This window comes from Branchiostoma belcheri, unplaced genomic scaffold (assembly GCF_001625305.1).
Source record: "Branchiostoma belcheri isolate BF01 breed outbred unplaced genomic scaffold, Haploidv18h27 scaffold236, whole genome shotgun sequence".
Classification (NCBI taxonomy): domain Eukaryota; kingdom Metazoa; phylum Chordata; class Leptocardii; order Amphioxiformes; family Branchiostomatidae; genus Branchiostoma; species Branchiostoma belcheri.
This window is the reverse complement of record NW_017803839.1, coordinates 172,675-197,629: the sequence shown is the minus strand read 5'-3', so window position 1 is coordinate 197,629 and position 24,955 is coordinate 172,675.

Below are 24,955 nucleotides of genomic sequence, written 5' to 3'. Positions count from 1 at the left end.
AGCACAATACCGGGTGTTCGTAGTGCTCTGGTATTGAGTCGAGGCGGTCGCGCACCTGTCCCCTCAGCTCTTCTACCATCCTCAGGAAATCCCTACACTGGGCATTCAGCCCCTGCACCATGGCTACAATATCGAAGCCCAGGTGGGCGCAGAAAGATGACACGAACGCCTCCATGGGATGCGTCCTGGGGTCTGCGTCCGGGACCGGTGGGTCGCGCCGCCCGCTCTCAAAACTCCAGAGGAGCTGGTAGAGATTGTGAGGCTGGGGCTCCCCGTTGATTTCGGCGTCCAGGCGAGCGATTACCCGGTTCAGGCCACGGACGCTGCGGCGGAGTTCGCCTTTCTTGTGACGGAGGTAGACGTACGCCTTTTCCAGTCTGTAGCGGGCGTACACCTCCCTCATTTTCCCTCTGTTTCGGGTCCAGGGATCCACCCGGCGGCCTGGGCCTTCCTCCCTTCCCCACGACCGCCAGTCATCTTCCACTGGGCCGTAGTCGTGGTCTTGTGGGGTGTCGACAGCGTCTGAACCCCACTCGTCTGATGAGCCGTCATCGTGTGGCCCGGCTGCTGCCATTCTGCGTTGTGTCGTTTTGGAAACTTTGCTGGAAGATCGGATGGAATTCCTCGCTCGGCTATCGGCCTCTTTGCGGACTGGCGGTCCGAGCTCGGAATGAAGCTTCTGTCCGGCGACGGTCCTATTAAAAGTTGCGGGTCCGGTGTCGACGTTACACGGCAGGTTCTCTTCAATGTCGCCATGCCTGGGCGCGAAACTGGGTCTTCGTCAGGCCGGAGCTCTTCACCGCGATGATAGCTCGTCAAAGTTCCCAGGCCCGAGCGCAGGGAGCCGTTCACACCAGGTGTAAGGTCTTCGACCAGGTTGGATTTCGGAGCCGGTGTCTCTGTTCTGTCTTTAACTGCAGCTGGTTGAATGTCGTCTCTGCTATGGTAACTCGTCGTCCAATGGGCACTATGCGAATAAACAACAGTCCAATCTTGTAAAACATTTTATTGGCATTTTATTGGATTATGTCTAATTATGGATAATGTTCTCTTAACTAAAATGGCTTTCTGATGCGGCACATCTGCCCTTTGGAGCTATAGTATTTTCTCATCAATTATGGACATGTTCTTAATTTGATTATATGTATCACTCTCTAGTTAATATCAGTCATGTTTGTGGGTCGAGAAGCCACTCAGGGGTGGGTGGGTGTGAAAACTCGCCATTGACAAGAGCTACCTACCTCTCAAAAATAACAACCATATAGCATGTCCAAAACAAGAGATAAAAAAAAGCAGAGATCCCATTTCATTACCAAAAAAAAGCAATAGGAGGATCTGTGGCCCGGCTTTGGTTCCTCTTTCGAGCCCGTCGCGTCTTCGGCATGGCTAGGGCTCAAAAGAAGAAAAGTAGTCAGAATACTGGTTCAATCTTAAGACCTGAATAGTTGTGTTCCAGTCCAGGAGCTCCCTCTTCTCATGTTAGAGAAAAATAATTATTGTGATTAGCAGTGATAATGTAGCAATGCTGAGAATCAAACCCAATGATGAGACATACAGTAACATGCATCAGGGTTGTACCACCCCTCCAGATGCTAGGATAAAGCAAAAAGTGCATCAAAGGTTAATTTATACTTCACACGATGTCAGGATGATACAAATGGGGGAAAGGGACTTCATCGCTCTACACGATGTTAAAATAAGATATGGAAAAGTGCATCTGGGTCGTATCACACGATGCTAGAAAAAAATCCGTAGCGTGCATCAGGATGACGGTACGATGCTAGAAAATATACAGAAGGTGTGCATCAGGGTTATAGTACCCCACACGATGCCAGAAAAATTTCGGCGCGTGAACGACTGGCCCGCTCGTGGTTGTACGGCCTCGAGGGACGGCGTTCACTCTGCAGTACAGCTGCGGTGAAAACAACAACATATTCCGTTGCATTGTAAAATTCAGTTGTCCTAGGTAGAGGTACATACTAAAGGAACAAATGAGTAACTAAGAAGAGTATTTGCCCCCAATAAATATAAAAAATAAAATGACGCAACCAATGTTCCTTTTTTTAGGAATTTGTTTCTGATACTTTAATATCTTTTTTGTCAAATCCCAACTTCTGGGGAGTAGATATCTTACATATAACAAGGAATCAATGGCCTTTGGAGAACTTGAACGCATGGGGGCAGCTGTGCTGTTCAAGCTCATTACTGACATCCCCAAGGAATGCCTTGACGTCCAGAATGGCCTCCAATTCCCAGGTCTTTACATTTTGGGAAGCTGTTGTTGATGGCATGGATCAGCTCTTCCACGGTGGTAGCGTCCTGCTTCTGGAGCGTGGAGGATATCTTACTGAAGAACTGATCCACGTCTTCATGGGTGTGGCCAACAAGCAGGTAGCCCACTTGCACCTGTAGTAAAACACCAAAATGACATTCTTAAAAGTTAGGGTAACACAACTGTGAGCGAGAAATCGCAGTTTGAAATTGTCAAAGTTTCACATATTGTTGAAAATTTTTACACAATGTGTACTGACCTCTTTGAATATCCCCCTGAGGACGAGGTACCCAAGGAATGCAAATACAAACTTGTTTTTGCATTACCTCCTGAAGAAGCAAAAGAAACCTGATGAGTGTACTGGTCATCCCCAAACCTGTTCTTGACTTGCATCCTCTCCGCCCGAGTTTGTCCTGGCCACATGTGGGCACTCCATGTAGCCTTTGTCACTGCCCTGGCAATACCTCTGGACAGGTGGATAGTGTCAGACAAGGACTTTGTGGGCTCATCTGTTGTCTCTTCCATCACCTCAGACATTCCCTTGAAGATATGTCCATCTCCATCATGTACAAGGTGAGACACCCTGATGTTATTCTCGACAAGTTGCTTCCCCATCTCACGGCCTAGTGCTGCCCCATCTCCTATCACAACATGCTTGGCGATGTTTGCCGAACAATTGTGGCTCTTCTTCACTCCTCGACCCAGGTGCCCTAGGTTGCACTTCGCACATTGTTTCTGAGATATGTTGCCAGGATTTTTTTCATGTTAGTCTCATTTTCCACAAAGGTTGCAAAGGCATGAGATGATGGCTGGCCCGGCCTACGTCCGGATCCGAGGGCGCTTTGGAATCTCACATCCCTCTCCCCCTTGATTGGCCTGTCTGCTGGTTTTCCTGTGACTTCATTGGTCCCCAGCACGATCTCCCCCCATCTCTTCATGTCCTCGTCATTCTCCTCCACAATGATTTCTGCATATCGGTTCGCCATCTTCTGCATGCCAGACAGGCTGGGTACTGGTAAATCTAGAGTGGCAGCGATTTCCATAAAGTTCTTTGGTCCTATTGGGTTATTGAATAGTGCTATTTGTAATGCCATGTTTGGGGCTGCTAGTTTCTTGCCTCTCTTTCCTGTCTCCACCTCCTCATAGAACTTATGTGACTGGGAAACGTACTCACAGGAGGTGCAGACAAAAGTTTCTGAGGACACAGTTCCCCTCGTCTCCTCTCTCTTCGCTGATACGCAGAGAACATGAGCACAATGGATTATCAATACTTTTCCAAATATGAAAAAAGTCTGTAGGTAAGAACATATGTAAGAGTCTATAGTGAAAGACATGGTCCTTGCAAGTGATGTCAGCTTTGTCTGGCCGTGATGGATAGGTGACAGTGATCTGAAATATATATTTCTCTTGATCAATTAATCATATATCTATATATCCTATATACTATACTTTTTAAATTTTCCTCGAACACCATGGATATGTTGTTTTCAAAATGTATAAGTGACTAACACCTAGACTAAAAAGTCTTTTGACCTTTTATATTTTGGCAGATAAATACTGTTCTCCAACTTGAAAGTACCGTCGGCACCGTAAAACGCAGAAAAACCACGCCAACATGCGTACTTAAAGGTCAACTTTGATGGAACATATTTCGTCTTTAAATACTTTTGGGATTCTCAACTGACCTACACACGGTTGTTCGGCCTCGTGGGGGCACATAAACAAGCTTCATCTGACGTATCGTGACCGTACTACGACTTATTGTATGGTGTATTCTAAGTACTCAATCCGGCATGTCACGAGGTCTTGACGCCAGCTGCAGTAGTTCCTTCCTTCGTCCCTCCACGGATCCTCCTCTGAACCTATCCATCTCTGTCCTCGCAGCAGAGACTTCCCTTCCCGTAAGTTCCGAACACCTGGAATATAAGAGCAAAAGACCTCTAACGACCTACCACTGTTCACTCGCTACCCACACATAATCAAAGTACCGAAGTTTTGTTTCCTCGACATCTGTCTCCCTTAATCCACAATCAGCTCTTCGTAACATGGCATACGTTGCCTGTCTTACGCGCTATGGCACATGACGTTTCCTGTGATGTATTTTTTCTTTTTGTCCACGATATCGGCATCACCCTTTATCCTGTAATGAGCCCAACGTCAATCATGTTTAGTGGTTCTATTTCTTCAAAGCATGATGTATTATTATATTGCTGTCCGTCAGAGAACTTGAGTGAATGTGGTTCCCAGGCAACTTGGCGAATTGATCCAGTTTCATCTCTGTAGTCATGCATTCTGTTTTTGGGTCCAGGAGCGAGGGTTTTAGCCTCTCCTGTACTTGTAACCTCGCATATTCGCACGGTGTACAACTGAACAACAAGTGTTACGTTTTTATTGACTTTGTATAAGAATATCACATTTAGTTCTAAGGAAACTGTCATGAGGCATGAGATTGTAACTAGATATGAGACATGGGTACGCAAAAAAGGCAGAAAGATTATTAGAAAGGACTCCGCAGGTAATTAATACACTACCTCCGGTACTGGGAGCTCTATCGACTTGTACACCTCTGTTACTCTGTTACGTCATGTAGAATGACATCAGTCCATGTATTGAGCTGTTCCATCCGTTTGGGACTGAGATGGAGCTAGCCATATCTATCCGAGACTTTTGTGCAGGCGAAACTGCCCCACTGGTCCTGGTAGGAAGGTGGCCAAGACAGGTGAAGTACAAGCACAAGGAGTAAGATGAGTCGCTGGAATGATGCATTTTCTGACGCTTTCATTAAGCATTTATATGCCTCCGCAATTTTATCCAACATTTATATGGACAAAAACATTCATCGAATCATTATCATAAACAAATAATATGCACAATAAAATTGCCTCAGTTCCTCTTCCTCCTCGTCTGGAATGGCGCATGTTTGATGTTTATTGATGAAGCTGACAACGTCGGCATCGCTATCAACACCAAGTTTTAGGGCATCTTCCATCCAAAGTATCGAATGTGCATGTGGGGACCCTCTGGCTTGAAACTCGATACGGATCATGTAATCCTTGATTTTATCAATCAGATTGGATTTTCCTCCGATGAATTCTTTGAAAAATATGTTTAGACGGTGGTGAAACTGACGGGCTGCTGTCTACTGCAAGGCAACATGACGTTTTATTTGGTTCATTAATTACCTGCGGTGTCCTTTCTGATAATCTTTCTGCCTCTGCAGTCATAATGTGTACCCATGTCGTAGGCATGCCAGTCTGTTAAGAGAAATGCTCTTAGACCTGTACCTGCATTTGGTGAAAAGGGAGAGAGAGAGAGAAAATTTAGGTTGAATAATGCAGCTGCAATAAAAATGTACATCTCGACTTCCCCATCCTAAAAAGAGTCAAATCTGTTTGCAGTGCATGTAGAAAAAAAAAGAAACAAACAAACCTGATAAGGACATTGTTCCTTGCTTTAGTTTAGGGTAGTTGGAATGTCCTCTTCCCATCTCTCAGTGTATGACGTCTTGCTGCCCGTTCTTCGCATTCGATCTTATATGCCATGCTGTTCATGAGGCATGTCAGTGGATGTGAGGTCGAGTATGGTTTGCCTTCACATGTTACATCTAGTGGACTACACTTTTTACACGTGCACCTCAAGTCCCCGTGGAAGTCGCATTTACCACCTTCCCACGAGTAAATGTTCTTGGCGTGTTCACAGGATAGAAACAGTCTGACGATTTTTTTGTGCCAAGATTTCCACAATAGGTTGGAAGGGAGCTGAAAGGGGACATCCTTGTCGGATGCCTCGTTTCAGCTGAAAGAAGGCTGACTTAGAGCCGTAGTTTAAGCAACGCTCAATATCAGTATACATCATTTTAACAATGGGAATTAAATGGGGCCCAAATCCAAATTTCTCTAAGGTTTTAGTATAAAGTTAACGTTAACGCTGTCAAACGCCTTCTCAAAATCTAAACAGATTACTGCACCTGGTAAATTATAGAAATCATCTTAACAATCAGCCACAGGTTGGAGAGTGTTTCTTCCCTGTACAGTGACACTTCAGCTTGGCAATGCCTTCATATTTTGGTGGGTGTTTTTGTTCAAATTGTTTGCTGAAGGTTTTCCACCACGCCATCTTGTTTAGCTGGTTGCCGTGGCCTCCACAGAACATCACCTTTCCTTAAGTACAACGAAGGGTGGTATTGTTCCTGTGGAATTAAATACAGTACAAATACAAAATAAGCATTTCAAGTTCAGGTATGACACAGACTATCACTTATATATATAACCATCTGACATGTTTCAGTCACTGTACCAATTTTGCTTTGTTTAGACTGCATGTACATATACAACATGTATTGTATGTGGTGTACCCTACATAATAAAGACTATATTAGAACAGCAGATAGTGAGCATTTGTGGTGATATACTCTAAAATAAACTAGCATCTTTCATATTAAAAGCAGATATCTACCCTACAGGTTTGAAAGACCAGTACAAATCAGTGCAAAATAAAGGTATTTCATAGACTCACTTTTGCTTTGACAACATTTTGTGGCAATCTGCTAAAGCAGGGCTCCAGGTAGCCATTTCTCAGTGCTGCTTTCTTCTCCCTCAAACTGCTTGGGGATAGGGTAGACCAGGGCGCCGCGGTGTTGTTCAGGCGAATTGATGGTACAAACTCCTCTGGTCTACCCTTGGCCTTTTTCCTCCTCGGCTGGTCTTCTCTCCTGCCCTCCAGCTCCTGTTGTTGTGTGTCCAGGAGCTGGGCAATCAGCCTTTCCACCTCCGGCTGTACCCCTCTCCTCTCTGCCTCCTTCTCTGCCAGCTGCCTCCAATATCCCTCCACTTCCTCCCGTAAATGGCGCTCCTGATCCACCAAGGCACGAATGGAGCCCGCCTGGCGTTGGTTTTCTGCTGCCAACATATCATTTCGTTGCACAAGATAAAAAAAATATCGGGAGGGAGCCCTGTCATGGCTTGCTCTCTCCACAGCCCGCCTCGGAATGAACGTTGTGAGTTTTGCGCGCAAAATTCCACAGTACGTCACACCCACGTCTGATGTAGGTCACAGGGTCCCCTATCTGTCTATCAAGTTAATATACTGTAGGAGCTAGTTTCTAACAAAGTACTTATCGTTGAAAACTAACGTAACTTCTGCTCCCCTCCCCCTTAACCCTCTAACACCCCAGGCGTATGTTTTTATGTGCTATGTTTTTTTTTTTTCGAATGAAAAAATTTCAAATACAAATTCCTCCAGTTCCCTATTTTTCCTGTTTTAATCTTTGCAACTTAAGACGGCATTTGTAAGAAAGTGTGGATGTACATCTGGGACGTCCTGACTCACATCCACCTCTGCAAATATGAGCACTTTAGCATTCAATCCTTTCAGCTTGTTACCGCACACTCTGCAGACAGTCTTGAGGTATTCTCGGGCGATCTTATGATCACAAAAGTACAGTTCACTGTTTCAAGTCAACACAACAAACTTCGGCTATTATGTATTTTATTCACTAGATGCATAACTCTTATAAGTTCTACTCTACTATTCTTGTCAGTTGTCAATAAGGACATGTTGATTTGATTACTAGTACATGGATGATATCCGCACGCCCATGAATTTTCGGCCGTTTAAAAAAGTTTAAAGCAAACTGTTAATCGTACAGAACAGTTACAAAATTAGCAAAGATATACCGTAAAATACATTAAATATAGTATGTGTCAGCATGGATAATAAGTGAGTAAAATGCCATACAAAATCATTCAAGTCACACAAAGTACTTGTCGTGGTATCTCTGAGACATGATACAAATGTCATCATAATTGTCTACGAAAGTCAGCCTTCCCCCGAACATAGGGCGCACCTGGGGTTTTGCCAGCAAGAACTTTCGATTGATTGTGATAGGTCGGGCAGAGTCTTCCCTATATTTGTGTCCGGGGCATTCAACCTTAAGCTTTATTATAAGGTTACTTGACCTTGTACTATTCTATAACACCTGTTCAGGTAAGTGACAAGTGTCTCGGAGGAGAACACAGATAGGACTGATGATGTAAGCACAGGGCTGCCGTCAATGATGAAAAGTGGAACTGGACTTAAATGGGCATATCCATACACCTTGGCCTCTGCATGCCGGAATGATTGGAGGAAGAATGTGATTAGGGGTACTGTGTGGTCATTGGTTAAATAATTATGCAGAATGTGGGACTGTTCATTATCCACTGCCTTCAAAGAAGAAGCCGAACCCCTTAATAGCTAGCGTAGTAGTAGAAGTAGAGGTTTTTTTCCAGACAGATTGTTACCTGTCTCCTGTTACTGTATACTTGACTGTACAGGCAATTAGCCTTCGGGCATGATTTCGCAAATAAACATCTAATGTGTTCCACAAGCAAGTGGCATGGCACCTGGCTTTGGATGCCTGACAACCAGTTCGTAGGCACAGTGTTGCCGTGTGTTCTTTGACTTATTAGTAACGATGTTGCCAGTGGCATCCAAGTATGCGATGTCTACTGATGTTCTCTTGTGCCAAACACGTATTGTCTCCTCTGACCAGAGCATGACTGTAGATGGAACCAGCATAATCTTCTGCAGAATTCCAGGGACCTTCTTGCCTTGGATTTTCTCATTCAGTTTTTCGTAAGCATCAACAAGTGGGTGACTGTTACAACTCGTTCCTACCTTCCTTCCTTCTGACGCTATTTGATGCAGTGTTGGTAGGGATGGCACGTGATCACGGCAGCCAGAGTCAAACTCAATCTGGGACAACTGTCCCAGACGATCTAGACGCTCCCGCTGCTCAGGCTTGAACTTGAGCAGCTCCTTCAGGGCATCTCTATCCCTCCCTGTTACCTGTCGCCCATGTGTTTCCCCAGATCGGTGTCGCACACTTCCAGAGTAGGAAAATCTTTGCTGTTAGTTTTTTTTTCATTTTGAATCACTACTTGTGCTTTAATTGTGCACCTTTGAAACTTGCAGTTTGCAAGTGCACTGAACAGTAGCCCTTTTGATTTTCTTTTGCGACTGCCTAGCTTCTTCACTTGTTGGTGTCTTGAACGCAAATGAACATGGCTTATGCGACTGTTTTAGCCCCTTTATTCTGCACATATTTCTTTAGGACACTTAGTTGCCATACGGACTTCCATGGTTCCTTTTTTTCCAGCTTTAAAACCTTCTCCCACCAGGGAATAAACAAATCGTTGACTCGTACAGTTTCACTACACTTAACAAGATCATTCCTTACATTCCTCATCATCACATCATGCTGTTTTACCGCATCATCATTAGGATCAAACTCCCACTCCTTCACAGATGATAGCTGTGGGAATGTGGGGATGAAGGTGGTACAGGAAATGGGTACTTTGGCTGCTCCTTGGTGGGTCAGAGCTGGGCAGATAGATGGACCTTCCCAACTATCATTTTTGCGACGTATTGATGGGGTCTCGAATGTCCGGATGTACCAGATATCTTTTGTTCTATCTGGGTCTTAAAATCCCACATGGATGTCATGAAGCTCTGTCCAAAACATTAATTTGCAGTTAAAGTAGTTACACATTTTGAAGATAGGAACAATGTTTTCGGAGCGATTGTTAACGATTCGGGAATAACTTTTTACGTGTTTTGTTTTTTCTACTGAAAGGATGAAATGGATGGGGTTTCCTATGTTGTATGGTCACATCAACATACTTACAGAACCAGATCTATGCTACTCGGAACAGCAAACTAAACAAACAGCACTAAATAGATTAAATACAATATCTCATAGTCCTCTCCTGAGATTATGAAAGAATGGAAACTCCTATATTCATATACATATATGTGTGTTTATTACCGGTACATTAAACCTAAAATAGTTTATTATGAGGCAGGTGTGCTTAGATTTGCAAACAAGTCAATACAACGGGTTACCAAGGGCCAAGATTAAACGCTTAAAGAGCAGGCTTGCACTATATAAGAACCCAATAAATTCGGCTAACGTAAACTACCAGGCCCCATTCTGTCCCTGACTACCGTGGTGGTAACATGGGCACAGGGCTCTTGAAGACACTTTGTGTTTGTAACATATTGAAGACAGATAAGGAATTTATGTACATGTACAGTCTGTTTTACAGAAAGAAGATAGCCTCATCTTACCCAGAATATAGTAATTACACCACTGTACTGTTTTGCCAAGGTTTGGTGGTGTTATAGATTGGCCGGCAGTTACTTGAACAGTTCTAACAGAGATCCAGTCTACATGTATACTAGTGCTGCTTTCTCATACTACCAAATTGACACCACAATTGCAACCCATATTTCTAGACTCACTTACTATCCAAGCTAATTCAGTTGTGAGGTTGCCATTTTAGATAGCTATAATTAGAGGCTTTGATGAAATGTTGACAAGACAGTTTGAAAAATTGAAATTTGACCACAAAGTTGGTTTTTCAGAAACTGAAACTTGCAGATAGTATTTTCTTGATTTATGTGACTCAGTTACAGCTATCCCGATCATTCTGCATGGTTTGATATTGTTAGTTTGAAAACCAGTATAGAAAAAACATTTGAATTTGTTCAAAAAGAGTGACAGTTATTATGCTAATCTGTCCCTGCCATTGTTTTCGGTGGCTGGACCGTCTAGGATGTTTATTAGTTTATGTGGTTACTGGGGTCAATTCACTATTCAAGCTGCTGGAGAAGCCACAGTGGGGAGTACTTCCTTATTGCGTCGCCCTGGGCACCGAATCCTCCAGTTTAATGTCTTTAAAAGAACTCACCTTCATAGAGGAAAACAGATGCATCTTCATCTATGGAGTGATGCAGCTGGATACTGTCCATGTTCCCATGGATGGTGTTCCATTTGGTGACTATTCGAATAGTGCCCATTACTGCTCACAAATTACTCGCTGTACACAATGAAGAGTGGCAGAGTTTGGGCACCAGAGATGACTTTACTTGTACTCGGAATGTTGATCACAGTAGGAAAGCCATCCAACGGAACTTCAGACCAGAACTTTCTCCTGAACCCGTCTTCTGTAAGTTCATACCTCTTAAGAATGGCGTCCATCACTTTATTGTAATCTTGGGCATCGTCATCAGATAGCCTGCTATAGACATCCAGTGCCCTCCCCGTGTCCTCAGGAAATTGAATTCCCCGTCTGTAACATCACCTGAAGCAACAATATACAACAGTGCAATGTCAGAACTGCGAAGTAATGTCATCCAACACACCTTCCTTAAAAACTGTGTTTACTTTCACGGAAAACTCTTTCACTCTATAGTAAGTAAAAAGATCACAAATTTGTCATTCAATAACTTATATTATGCACTTACCAACAGGTATAAGGCCCAGTTTCTTTGCCTCCACATGGCACTCATTCAGGAAGTCTTGTAGCTGTTGGTCTCTGATGTTGTGGTAGGGCAAAAGTTGGACAAGAACTGCATAAGGCTTGTGCTGGCGCCTCTCGTCGGCCATCATAATGACAAGTGCGTGGTCGGCTGCGACCCTTTTCTTCTTGAACAAATTGTTCAAGTACGTCTTGCTGTGAGACGACAGCTCCTGAAGGCACTTTCTGACCTGGTCAGTTGCAGATGTAAGATGTAACCAATCACGTAAGACTTCATTACAGACATCATATACTTGCTGCATAGTGAATTCATGGAAAAAGTAGACACCAATATGGGCTTAACTTTTAACAAGAAATCGGATGCCTTTTTGGTAGGACATACTTAAGACCCTACATTTTACCACTGTCAACCCGTTTGAAAGCATTACAAATTTCAAAAGAAGCCCCTCTAAAAAGCCGTTCCTGTGCCGCTTGCCATGCGACTTTGCTGTGCATAGAATATACAACAAAAGTATACCCAACAAAAAAATCCTAGCTAAAAGTCTGCTTTACCATAATAAAACAGAAAAATATGTGACCAATCACGTAAGACGTACTTCATCAACAGTCTTAAATACTTGCTGCTAAAAGTAGAAACTAATATGTGCTACTGTATGAAACACTTTATCTGCCATTTACGCCGGCATATTTCAAAATGTACGTAGCTTTAGGATGGGAGGACAAATTTCCGCTTTATTCCTCTTGATGCTGAGGTGCACTTGTAACCAAAGATGCGCCGGATCTGGCTTTTGGTGACGTCAAGAAAGTTATTCACAATAAAACTAACATCAAGTCTCTGCTTTTTTGCAGGTGGTTCTGCTGGCTCTTCATGATCAGCACTTGGCTCTTCATCACCAGCCTCTTCATCACTTCTTTGATCTTTTCTCCCTTTCCTCTCACTTCTCGGTTCAGTCTATTTTGTCTGTCCTCACTCCTCTGCTCATCCTCACCACTACTTCCATCCTCACTCTCTTCATCTTCCACAGTTGACTCTTCCTCCTCCTTCTCTTCCTCTACTTCCTCTTGCTGTACTTGAACTCCCTGCCTTTGCCTTGCTTCCACAGCATTAACTGTAAAGGCTGCCTTCAGATGGGAAACAGCATCGTCTGTACCATCAGCATCATTTTCTGGCCTTGGCAAAGTGCTCTCTCCACGTGGTACTTCTTCATTTTGTTCTGTACCAGGAGTGTTGGTAAGGGTTTGACGTAGGTTGGCCTTCATCACAACTGTTCCTGGGAGAGCTGTTTCTTTGCAGCAGAAAACTTGAATAGGTCATTTGGGCAGGCTCTTTTCTGTGTTTTGAGGTGAGTGAGCTGTGACTTGATGACCTTCAGTTGTAGGGTTTTTGTGTTTCCTGACAAGTTCTGAATGTTTCCATGTCCTCTGAATTCTCCACTGGTCCGCCGAAAGACTGAAGTAGATCGAGTCGTTCGCGCTCTTGTTGGGCCTTCTTCATTTCTTGCTTCTTTGCCTCCTCAGCTCTCTGTTGCATTGTAGCTTTCTTTGTTTCATCAATTGATTTGTCGTTCATTGTACATGTTTTGGAATGTTCTCTTCTGTTTTCTTGCTGTTGTCAGGATGGCTGCATACTTGTCAGGATGGGTGTTGGGCAGGTCGTCAATAACTGTACATCCACTTCATCCCATCTTTTGGTGGGGTTCCCTACTACTGATTTACGAAACTTCTCATCATACTGAAGCCATAGGTGCACAGGGAAACGAGATGCAGCATCCATGATAATACACTGGTAACCAACTAGTTCCTGTGCCCTGGTAGGTTGGTTTTCTAGCATTACATACATCAGAGCTTGGTATGCCTTGACCACTGTTGCCAGCTAGTTATTTTGGATAGCTGCTTTCAGGGCTCACGAGTGTAGTACTAATGTATCTCACAAGGTGGCAGTGCACCACAACACTGACAGGCTAAGCACAATCTCTGTCCTGGTTTTCAATACAAGCAAGCCAAAGGTTTGTAAGAAAAAAGGCCACAAAAAGCTGCAGAAACATGTATTTCATTACTTAATTTTGCTACGAAAATGTTCTGTTTCCAACAGGGCAAACATCGCTGAAGTTTCCCTTCACATTGTTATTCAGCACCTAGGACACCTTGGTCACTGTACTAAGGTTAAACAGCTGTATGGATTCTTCTCATGTGTCTCGACAGATGAGATCTGTAGGCTGTCTTGAATTCACATTCTCCATATTTGTAGGGTTTTGGATCGAACACGAAAGACAACTTCCCATCATCTGGGTCTGCATCATCTTTACATAGCAGAGTGTCTAACTCTACATACACACCAGACCAGATCTTCCTCTTTATCTCATGGGGTACGCAAGGGAGCATGCTATTTGACCTGGCAACAGTAGACTTAGAGCTACCCTTCTCTTCTATAACAATAGAATGGTTGACTTCACCTGGGTTTTGCAGGACTCCGTCTCCGCCCCGTGCCATGATGTCTGTCACTTTCTCTTGGACTTGGAGGGCCTGCTTCTGTTGTCCTGGCAGTTGTGGGCCCTGGTGCTGTTGCTGCCGGTCTGCAGAGCTGTCGGGTGTTCCTGTGTCCGAGTCTCCCTGCTGTCCTGTCGGCGTTGCTCCTCCGCCTGGTACCGTGCCACCTCCTCCCTCAGGCGTCGGAGCTCCTCCTGGACTGGGTCGTTCTGCTGTCGGCGTTGGTCATTGGCGTTAGGATCATGTTGGGTGTCCTCTGGTGGCTGGCTGCTGCCGGAAGTGGTCCTCCCCCGTCTGCTTCTAGACCTCCTGCCCTCCTCAATCTCTCCATCTCTGATCTGACCCTGCCTATCGTTGATCTCTGGCACATTCTGATTTCTTTCCAGGCTCGTAGAGCAGGGGGTATGGAACTATGTAACCTACAATACATAACAGGTATGGAACTATGTAACCTACAATACATAACAGGTATGGAACTATCTAACCTACAATACATAACAGGTATGGAACTATCTAACCTACAATACATAACAGGTATGGAACTATCTAACCTACAATACATAACAGGTATGGAACTATCTAACCTACAATACATAACAGGTATGGAACTATCTAACCTACAATACATAACAGTGGTCAGAGGCTCAAGTGATGCCAAGCCTTTAGTTCTCCACACATGTATCTCCACCCCGACTTACTTTTGATCAATCACTGTCAGATTTGGCCCTTCTCAGAAATCGCTTGTTCTGACTATCTCTGCTGTTTGACAGGTTACAAATGTCTCTTCCTGCCTTTAACTACTAGCAAGCAGGTGTCATATGCTGGCTATCTTGATGAACTGTTAGCCATCTGGTGACCTTTGCCTAACCCGTCAACTTCTGCTGTGTCACTGGTTTTTGAGAATTAACGGAGTTTAGCCAAAGCTGGTATGACTAAACTTACATAACTTTATCTATTAAACCACAGCGTTCACCACATTGCTGAACGGGTTATACACAACAGTGAGTCTGTCTATCTCTAACAACCGCTCTTCAACATCATCACTTTCCATTTCCAAAGGATTCACCTTAAGAATGTCTTGGGTTATGTTTGAAAAGCGAGTTAACTGTACTTGCTTTCCATCATTATCAAGCACGATTTTGACAATCATTTCCTCTTTTGACTTACTCCGTAGCTGTTTCATCTTACAATACTCACAATACTCATTTTTGGACATTGATAGTCATTCATGAAATTGTGTCTCTAGCAGCAGTGGACTAAAGCTCACATTTGCAGCTACATGTACACAGTCCAGTGCAAGTAAGACCAAATCGGTAGCATTTGCATCTTCCACGGCATTCCAGCTTGCATCCACACTTGGTCAGCTGTTGGCAACTCTCTGCAATAGGTGGAAGTGTTGTCCAGAAGATCTCCCATCGGGAATGATCCCGGGCCTGCCTCCTGCCCGCCTGGTCTTAATTAGTTACGCTTCGGCTTCGGTATGCGGACTAAAACTCAACTAAACAAACTTTATTTCTACACTCAAGGGGATTGATTTACCTTAAGAAAATTACTTTGTTAAAAAACCTAGTTTATTGAATTTGTTTTTCATCATGCAGTACAATTTTCACAATTATGTCTTTTCTAATTTCGTCTTTCTGTCGCAGCTATAACTAAATATCATTGGCACAAGTAATGTAATAAGCGTCTGCATCAAAATTCACACTTTTTAGCATTTCTACAATTCAAGTCAGCATGCTGACCACTTCTTTGAGACAATGCGACCCAATGAGCTATTCCCATTTTGGCCTCTGGCCAGCTTTTTTCAAAAGCTTTCTTGATCATGTAAATTTTCTCGCAAAAAAAAAACAAAAAAACATCTAATTGGGACCATAACCTGTTTAGTTAATTGGATTAAATTTTCCCGCCAAATATATATATACATATATATATATAAGTCGGAGGGCCGGGCGAAGTCAAGTCTAGATCGACTTCATGCTACTGAACATTGTCTTATTTCTGTACTGGGAACTTGGACTGTCTGTCCAGTAATGGATGTATTTCACATCAGGATGCCTTTCCTTTACTTCGGGAACAACCCTCTTTAATATAGCAAACACCGTCGCTGACTTGTGGCCCATTTCATCGGAAACTACACAAATGGATTCATGCTGTAGTTCTCCGTCTTCACTGTTGAAGTTAACAACGGTTGGGTACAAGGTTACCATGTCACAATTCCAATAAGCAGACTGGATTTCGTCATTACTCTTTATAGTTTTCGGCGAAGTCCATCTGAATGACAATGTTGTGTTGGTCCAAGTTTTCCTTGAGTCTCTTCAGCTGACCGTATTGCCCGTTCGCACGAGCGACGTGCTGTCTGAACATAGGAACTTCTTCTTTGGACTTGTCACAGAGCGTTGTCGTGTCTACCTCCGAGGTCACAATCTTCATTTTTTTTCTTCCCATCTACTTCGACCCTTTTCCACTCCTCATACTTTATCTTACCGTCTTGCGGCAAGTTTTACAAGACAGATGCCACCTTTTCCGGGTCTGGAAAAGTACGTAAGAAGTTGTCAGGGCTTGTTGACTGTAGACAGTGATTTTGCTTCAGTGCCTTCAGTTTTAACGCAAAGTTCTGGTGTTTAGTGTACAAACAGGTGTTCCTTGACAGGAAAGATGCCAACTGCATGTTTTTTGGTCTCATCTTTGCGAACTGAGTGAGATTTTAACACCTGTTTCAGACTCAAACTTCCCTCGCAGATCAGACAGATGATTTGAAAGGATTCGAACTTGTACTTTCTCCTTTCCAACTTTCTTGCAGTCACTTTTCCCAGGCATTACCCTGGAAATGTCATCTCTCTCGAGGAAGTCTAGAACTTGTCGTTGGAGTCGTGACCGCGTAAGGGCACGTCTGTTTTTTTTCCTGGGCATTCATCCGTGCGTTTCTGGCAATTTCAATCTCCTTGGAAAGTGTACATGCTGGCTGCCAACACTCATCTTTTACATGAAATGTTGTTAAGTCTAAATGTCTGACTTACGTGTAGGAAGTTGAAGTCATTTCCCTCAGTGATTCATGCAGTCAACTGGTTTGGTTTGGACAGGAGTCGACGGTCATCACAGGTTTCTCCCAGTCAGGACAGTTGACCCTCAGGACAATATTGCCTGAAGTTATAAAAAAAAAATGAGTGTGGTGCAAAAACATCTCTAGTCAACACTGAATGACCATGAAAGATTGTAAAGTTCCACACTACCCCTTTGTTTGAATAAGATGTAGACAGTATTAAGCTCATAAGTATTACTGTGTGTGTTTGCATCAGAGAAGAAAGAAACATGCGAGTTGTAAAACTCACCTATACAAACTCTTCACTATTGTTTTCAGGTAAACTGGTTTGCTGGGCCCTCGTCTCAACTGTCGTCCGTCACCACAGGTTTCTCCTGTCTCAGGAACATCAGGACACTCCTAACTATATGAAAGGATAATTACTGTGATGGCAGAAAAAAAAGCTTTTCTACGCAACAGTCCAAGAAAAATTCACATGTATTAAAGTTGCAATTCTTCACACATCAGAAATAGAAATTATAGATACTATGATTTGTAAATCGTCTCACCTGTACAGACTCTTCACTCTGTGTCTCCAGGTCAACTGGTTTGCTGACTCCTCTGGTCTGATTTGGACACAAGTCGTAGGACATCACGGGTTTCTCCCAGTCAGGACAGCAACATCAGGGCACACCTAACTATATAAAAGGATAATTAGTGTTTGAAGGCATAAAAACATCAAGGCAATTATTGAATAATTGTGAAGAACAATACCAAGGTATGTTTCAGAAATTCTAAATGTCATTGGTCATGTGTCATGCCTCAGAGTTCTTAAAATAAAATAACAGTCTGAGAGTAAAAGTATCGTGCGATGTGAAAGGATAATTAGTGTGATGCAAAAAAAAAATCAAAGCAACACTAAATAACATGACAGGGCTGGGCGACGTCCTTGTTGAGGCCAGGGAGAAGGCCGGTGTCGACATCACCTACACAGAGAAGGACAGGGAACTCTTCATAAAGAGAGTAAGTTAGTCAAACGTCAATGGTAGGAGGCTTGGGTGAAAATAAATCAAATATAGATAGATTTTTTTACAGATAGTTCTTTACTTATTCACCAACCAGATTTCCCATTTCATATTTTTCAGATCTACCATAAGTTCATAGACAATGTGATCGAAAACCTGATGGACCGGTTTCCGGATAACCTGCTGATATCATCATTCAACATCTTTAAACCAGATGAGGCAGACCAGGACCAGACAAACAGGCTTGATGTTATATCTATTACCAAAGCAATGTCAAAGTTCACTTTGTCAATAACAGTTTTTGGGGGGGCTAGTATAATTAGGGATATTTCATATTAAAAAATCAAAATTATGTAACTTGTAAATAAATAAAATTGTTTAGTCATTTAACACTGGATTATGAAAATTTAATGCTCAGAGTACCTGGAAAATAAGCCAAACACAGATGTATAGATGATGTATAATATGGAAAGAGAACTTGGTAATCAGACTGGAGATGTGGCCTTACAAGTTACATACGTTGGTGAAGGTTACTCATCCAGGAATACGATAAATAAATAAAATTGTTTAGTCATTTAACACTGGATTATGAAAATTTAATGTGTAGACGTTTCAGCTAGTATCCACTAGCTTTCATCAGTACAAAGTGAGGACATTTCCGGTACAGTTCTAAATAAACAAAAACAATCCAGATTGAACAAAACGGCAAGTTTTGGGTCACCATTTAACTTTCGATAATATTAACATAATTTTGTATTGGAATGTTATCTTTTAGAATAAGCGAGGAAGGAATCTGAGAAATAGAGGAATACTGATATATACTATATATATATAATTATTCAATTGCAAGGAATCTTAAACATGTACAACAAGTCTTGGGTCACTGTATAACATTTTTATGATGATGATAACATTATTTTGTATTGTAATGTTTTTAGAATGTTCACCCCAGAATCTGAGATATAGAGGATGCTGATATGTATATGAATATAATGGCTTAATGTTTTTTTAGCATCTTAAACATGAAATGTTTTTTGTATTTTTATTTTCAGAGATCACCATGCAGGGAGTTCTACCAGCGACTGGTCAGGGAGGAGGTAGATCTGGAGTTCTGGCAGCGCCAGGACTGCAGCACCCCACCAGTGCCAATGGAAGTAGGCGACCCCAGTACCGAGCTCCCGAGTCCTCCACCCGGTGAGAGTACCCGGGGTACTCGGCGAAGACTGTAGCCCACCGTACGGCCCCCTCGCGAACTGCAGGAGTACTTGGATGGAGAGTTCAGTCTGGTCCCCACATCGTTGGTCGGTCTACAGTGTTCGGATCAACAACGCCGCGGAGGGCTGGCACACCAGGCTGAACTTGAAGGCCACGAAAGCCGCCTTACCCCTGTACCTCCTCATCGACCTCCTGCACCGCGAGGGCCTACTCGTCACCCCATCCTGTCATGATTATCAAGAAAGTTTGTTAATCATGGGCCATGATTAGACGAGGGCCTTGCCTAATCATATACCCGGAGTACGCCAGGGGACCGCGATTAACGAGGAGTTCGCCCCAGAGTATACTCCATAAATGCATTGCGCGCGGTTCGGCTGGCGGGATGACCCCACAGAGGTCAACTGCAGGCAATATGGCGGCCGTGTTTACCGGTGTGGCTGGCTTCTGTACGCTTGGAAATACACCTTCCCAAACATACGTTTTCTATTGTACAGGTAAGTTGCTCCAGGGTGAAGGGTTGACCCGTTGGACAAGACCGATTTGACCCTCGGATCTAGTAGTAGTTACGAGTAGTTGAGTAGTTTCTAGCCAGGAGGTAACAGTTATACGTTACATGACTAGGCCATGATACTAGTATTCTAATCATGAAATTTTGCGTGTAGCCATCCCTATCCCCGACCGGCTCCAATGGTGATAAGCCATGTAACCAGTATAATATTTGGCCTAATTCTTTGGCCCGCAGATAAGATACCACACATAGTTTTTTTATTTTTATTTCGCATATAGTGACACAGGAAATACACACTCACTAGGTCTAGGATAGTACTAGTAGGAATAGAAGAAAAACCTGAAAATTACGTTTGAAATTATGTTTGAAATTAGTGCATCATGTGTCGTAGGTGCACTCATGCCAAAAGCCAAGTCAGTTGCTTTTATTAGGTCCATGCTTGGAAAAGACCAGATGTAGAGTATACTGTAGGTCATATCTGTGTGGCCCTTTTATCTGGGACCAGATAAGGCACCTTACAGGTACAGTGATATCTGCATGGCCCTTTCGTCTGGGGACCGGGAAAGGCACTGTTCAGGCAAGGACATTATACACTTCTGTATATAATGTCATTGGTTCAGGTGTTAGAAACAGGAGGAGCGAGTAGAAACAGTAGCCTCGCCGGCAAACTGTAAACTGGATGGCTAAACTCCCTCGGCGTGTTATCTCTCTATTTGGCCAATTTCTACTATTTCCAGCCGTGCCCTCAAGCCTGGTAGAGGCTATAGAAACAGAAAGATACCCCCGGGCCGGGGTTCGAACCCTCGACCACCTGAGCACCAGCTTCATGACCCAACGCTCCTACCGAATTGGCTAAAATGTCTAGACCCATCAGCCGGGTCAGTTGGTAGCGCGTGCCCCACTGTTACACTCCCATTTTTCTTGTCAAGATTCGTCCTCGAATCTTCCAAATTTGACATCCCTGGAGCGGCACTCTTTGCCAGTACTCCCAGGGCATGTGTGGGAACCTTTGTAAGAAATAAGAGGAGCGAGTAGAAACAGAAAGACACTCCTGGTCCCGGGCCGGGGTTCAAACCCGAACCCGGACACCAGCTTCATAACCCAAAGCTCCTACCGCATCGGCTAAATAAGGTCTAGACCCATCAGCGGGGACAGTTGGTAGCTTCCCCCCCCCCCACACACACACACACACTATTACACAGTCAGGTATTTGTAAGACTTTACCGGTCATATCTCTTTCATCTGGGCACCAGGTAAGGCACCATACAGATAGTATCGGACAATATTGAAGATGCAATTTTACTTCTTTAGGTCTTGTCCTACTCTAAGACAAATTCATTCACACACAGAACAGTATTGTCATAGTTGTGATGTCCAACTCCCATATGGATCTGCCTACATAGGTCAATTTCATTCACTGTCACTCTGGCTTAGTGTGAACATAATATTGTAACAGTGAGGGTTTACACAACAGGAGGAGCGAGTAAAAAGAGATTAAAAACCCGGGTTCGAACCCACGACTTCTTGAGCACCAGCTTCAAACCCGACGCTCAAACCACTCAGCTAAAAGGTCTAGACCCATCAGCCGGGTCAGTTGGTAGCGCCTATAAACCCCCCATTGTTACAATATGGCCAATAAACAAAGAGTGACTAGTATTTACCTAAGAAGCACGAAAGTTCTCTGGTTGGGGACCTGTCACCTGGTTATTCTAACTGCTGGTTAGAATTATGAATGAGTTAGAACCCATAAAGCTACATATATAGGATTAAATATGATAACTCGACTTACCAGGAATTAAACATTGTGAAAACATTGCATAATTGGCAATTTGCTATGATATACCATTATGGTGATCAAGCTTGTTCACCAAAGAAAATGTAAAGGTTTTGTTTTCTGGTCTTATCACTCTTTCTGTGCCACCATATACAGAGGTGGGGTGGGGTGTGTTGGGGGGTGGAGGGGTGTCAAATGAAGGCTACATTTTCACATATACAATCACATTAATGTAAATGCAAAATGGGTCATGGAAAAACATCACCTTCAGATATAGTTCGGATATACGAATCACGGCTGCTATTTTCCTCACAAGTGATATTTTCCAGTTTAAAATAATAGTATATGTATTCAGTGTCATTGTTTAGCCTGGTATCATTTACTGGTTTAGCCTGGTAAGAATGGTGTGACATGGAGGATTATATAATATATTATATGAAAAAGAGTTATGAATGTGGTCGAAAACAGAGAATATTACATAACTTTTTTTCACTCGCCTTCTTGATGATTTTCTGTCAAATTTGGAGAACAAAAAATTGGTATATTTGGAGAACCAAAAATTGGTATAAGCCTAACAAAAAAAAGCGAATCCCAAACAGTCTGGAACAGAGAGAGTAGGCAATGAAAAATCATTGCTAGAGGAAGGTTTCCAGCTTAATCATAGTAATATCAATATGTTCATGAATCTGTAAGGTCATGAAAAATAGTTATGAAAGTGGCCCAAAGCACAGAATATTATATCATGAAATACATAATATATACAGTATAGGCCTAGCCTAGGTATCTTACTGTAACAATAGTACCTGTGCCATAGGAGCAACAGAGTCAACATACTACTCACTCTGAACCAGAAAGTTTTTTTTTCATAAGAAAATCTTAAGCCTATCTTAGATTATTATGTTTATTCTGGTTGATTTTGATGTAACAGTTACAATATATATTTAAGTAGTCTCAAGAAGCTTGAATCTGGTACATGATTAAACTTTCTTCCCTCTTCCTTTTACAGGTGCCAGAAGTCAACATACATACAGCTGAACTATGGAATGCATTTCAAGAAAGCATACCACACTGGGTCACCTCAAAGTCCTGGCTAGCTACATGTAGGACGGCTTTGAGAAAACAATTGCAATGGATATTTGTGGAAAAGAGTACAATTTATAGTTGTGTGAAATATTGTTTAGTCAGATGACTACAGCTAATGAATTGAAAAATCAGTGTATATCTTTGCAATTTACTGCCCATCATGTAGATCTAATTGAAAAGAAAGGAAAGGAAGACAAAGTATTAGCTTACATAGTCTAGAAAATACTTGTATAATGCTGCATGTAATGATGGTTGTATGATGATATATTGTTACATCATAATTATCAGTAGTTGGCTTATTCCTTTGTGTATCCAAATTCAATTATCAGATTTCTAGTGACACTTGAAGAAAATCCTGTTCCAATATAGTTCAGTCTATCAAAGGATGTTAGTTTCTTTTTCCCTTTTATTTCTCCTGCTCCATGAAATTACTTCAGAATAATATTTGGTGGGGTCACTGGGCTTTTATGGGGCACCAGAACTGCTTGTTTATAGCTAAAATTATATTTTGAGATGCCATTGTCAACTCTTCTGCATGTCAGGATTACATTATTTCCCATTTATTATCATGGGATATGTGACAACACTCCCCCATGACCACAGAAAAGCAGTAAATGCTGTGACATGACCTGAAATTCAACTTCAATTTCCATGTGCAATGTACTGTCTGCCAAAGCATGAATTAGAAAGTTGCTGTTTTATCTAGTTGGGTAGTACATTTTTATGAGAAGCATATTGGATATCACTTGTAGCCCAGAAGCTGTGTGGTCATTGTCTGAATTCTTTTGGTATTAAATTAACATGAAGAAGTTCCTAATCTTGTTTGTAATTATTAAAGAAATGTCACATTGCAGGAACAAAGTTGGGCTACAGTAGTACCAGTCAAGTCAAAGTTTGGAGTTTTTTAAGACTCATGACTCCAGTATAGTATATGATCACATATACATGTATCTCCCTAGAAATTAATCATATTGTAGACTACGGGAAAGGTAGCTTAAAACACTGGTTTCACAAGTATTTCTTCAGAAGATTAAGAAATGTTTCAATAAAATCACTGAAATGAAATCTTGGCATTTCAGACCTTGTGTGAGTGTCTTTTGCTAGTATTATATAATAATAATGAGAAATATTATATATATATATAAACACAAAAGATCAGTTCATGAATTACAGATGAACTAGTTTATTCACAATGGATAATAGCAGCATAATTTTTTCTAGGGGAAAAGAGGGTCTGTGAAATGTGTTATATATACATCTAGTACACAAAATACTTGCTTTAAGTAGAAGCTAATACCTTTCCTTAAGATCTGTATATGATTGGTTTACATCTATCAGCAGTCATTTTAATGCAAATGTATCATCTCCGAAAGTCAACAAAATAACAGCGTATAATTCCGTACACTAAAAACTCTAACGAATTAGTGTAACTCTTTAAGACGCATGTATGACTGTTACCATAGGCCACCGAGGGTTTGGTGTGGAGTAATAGTTTCACAGATTACATGTTTGTCATCTTTTCACCGAGATAAGACGTAGACGTAGATCTAGCTGTGCATCGGCTTTTCTTTTATGCCTTATAAGTAAATTTCGCTTTAGGCCACACCGATTTAATTTTATGGATGACATCCTCTGAAGACCCCCAAACTAGTGCGCGCGGGCGAAAAAAAATAAAAATCCGGCCAAAAATAAAAATGCTACAAAACCACAGGAATACAAACCTGGTATTGTGAATTTGGCGCATTACATAGCGACGTATACGACAGGCCGACACATGCTGGATTTTTGCGGAATATATGAATCGACACTGCTGTACGTATGTACTGAGTTCTTGAGTCTTGGAGCTTCGGTAGCCTGGCTGCCGTCAACCAGAGTTATCACCACCATGCACTACCCAGGCCTAAAGCCAGGCCAGAGCCTCGGAATACGTGATCTTTTTTTTTTTTTTTGTAGATCGGGCGAAAATCAATGCGCGCGCAGATGTCATCCATAAAATTAAATCGGTGTGGCATTACGTTTAGAATCCGGCAGGCATAGCCGTACCTCTCAGAAAGATAAAACTTGCGAATTCTGTAATAAGTTATATGTTGAAAACGAGATACACTTCCTACCTGACTGTACATTATTTGAAGATGAACACCAAGAGCTATTCGATACTTTACAATTAGACAAAATATATAAGAAAATGTCAAAGCAGGACACTTTTAAACGTTTGATGTCATGCAAGAACGAATGTACAGTAGACAAACTATGTAATTATGTTTCCAGAT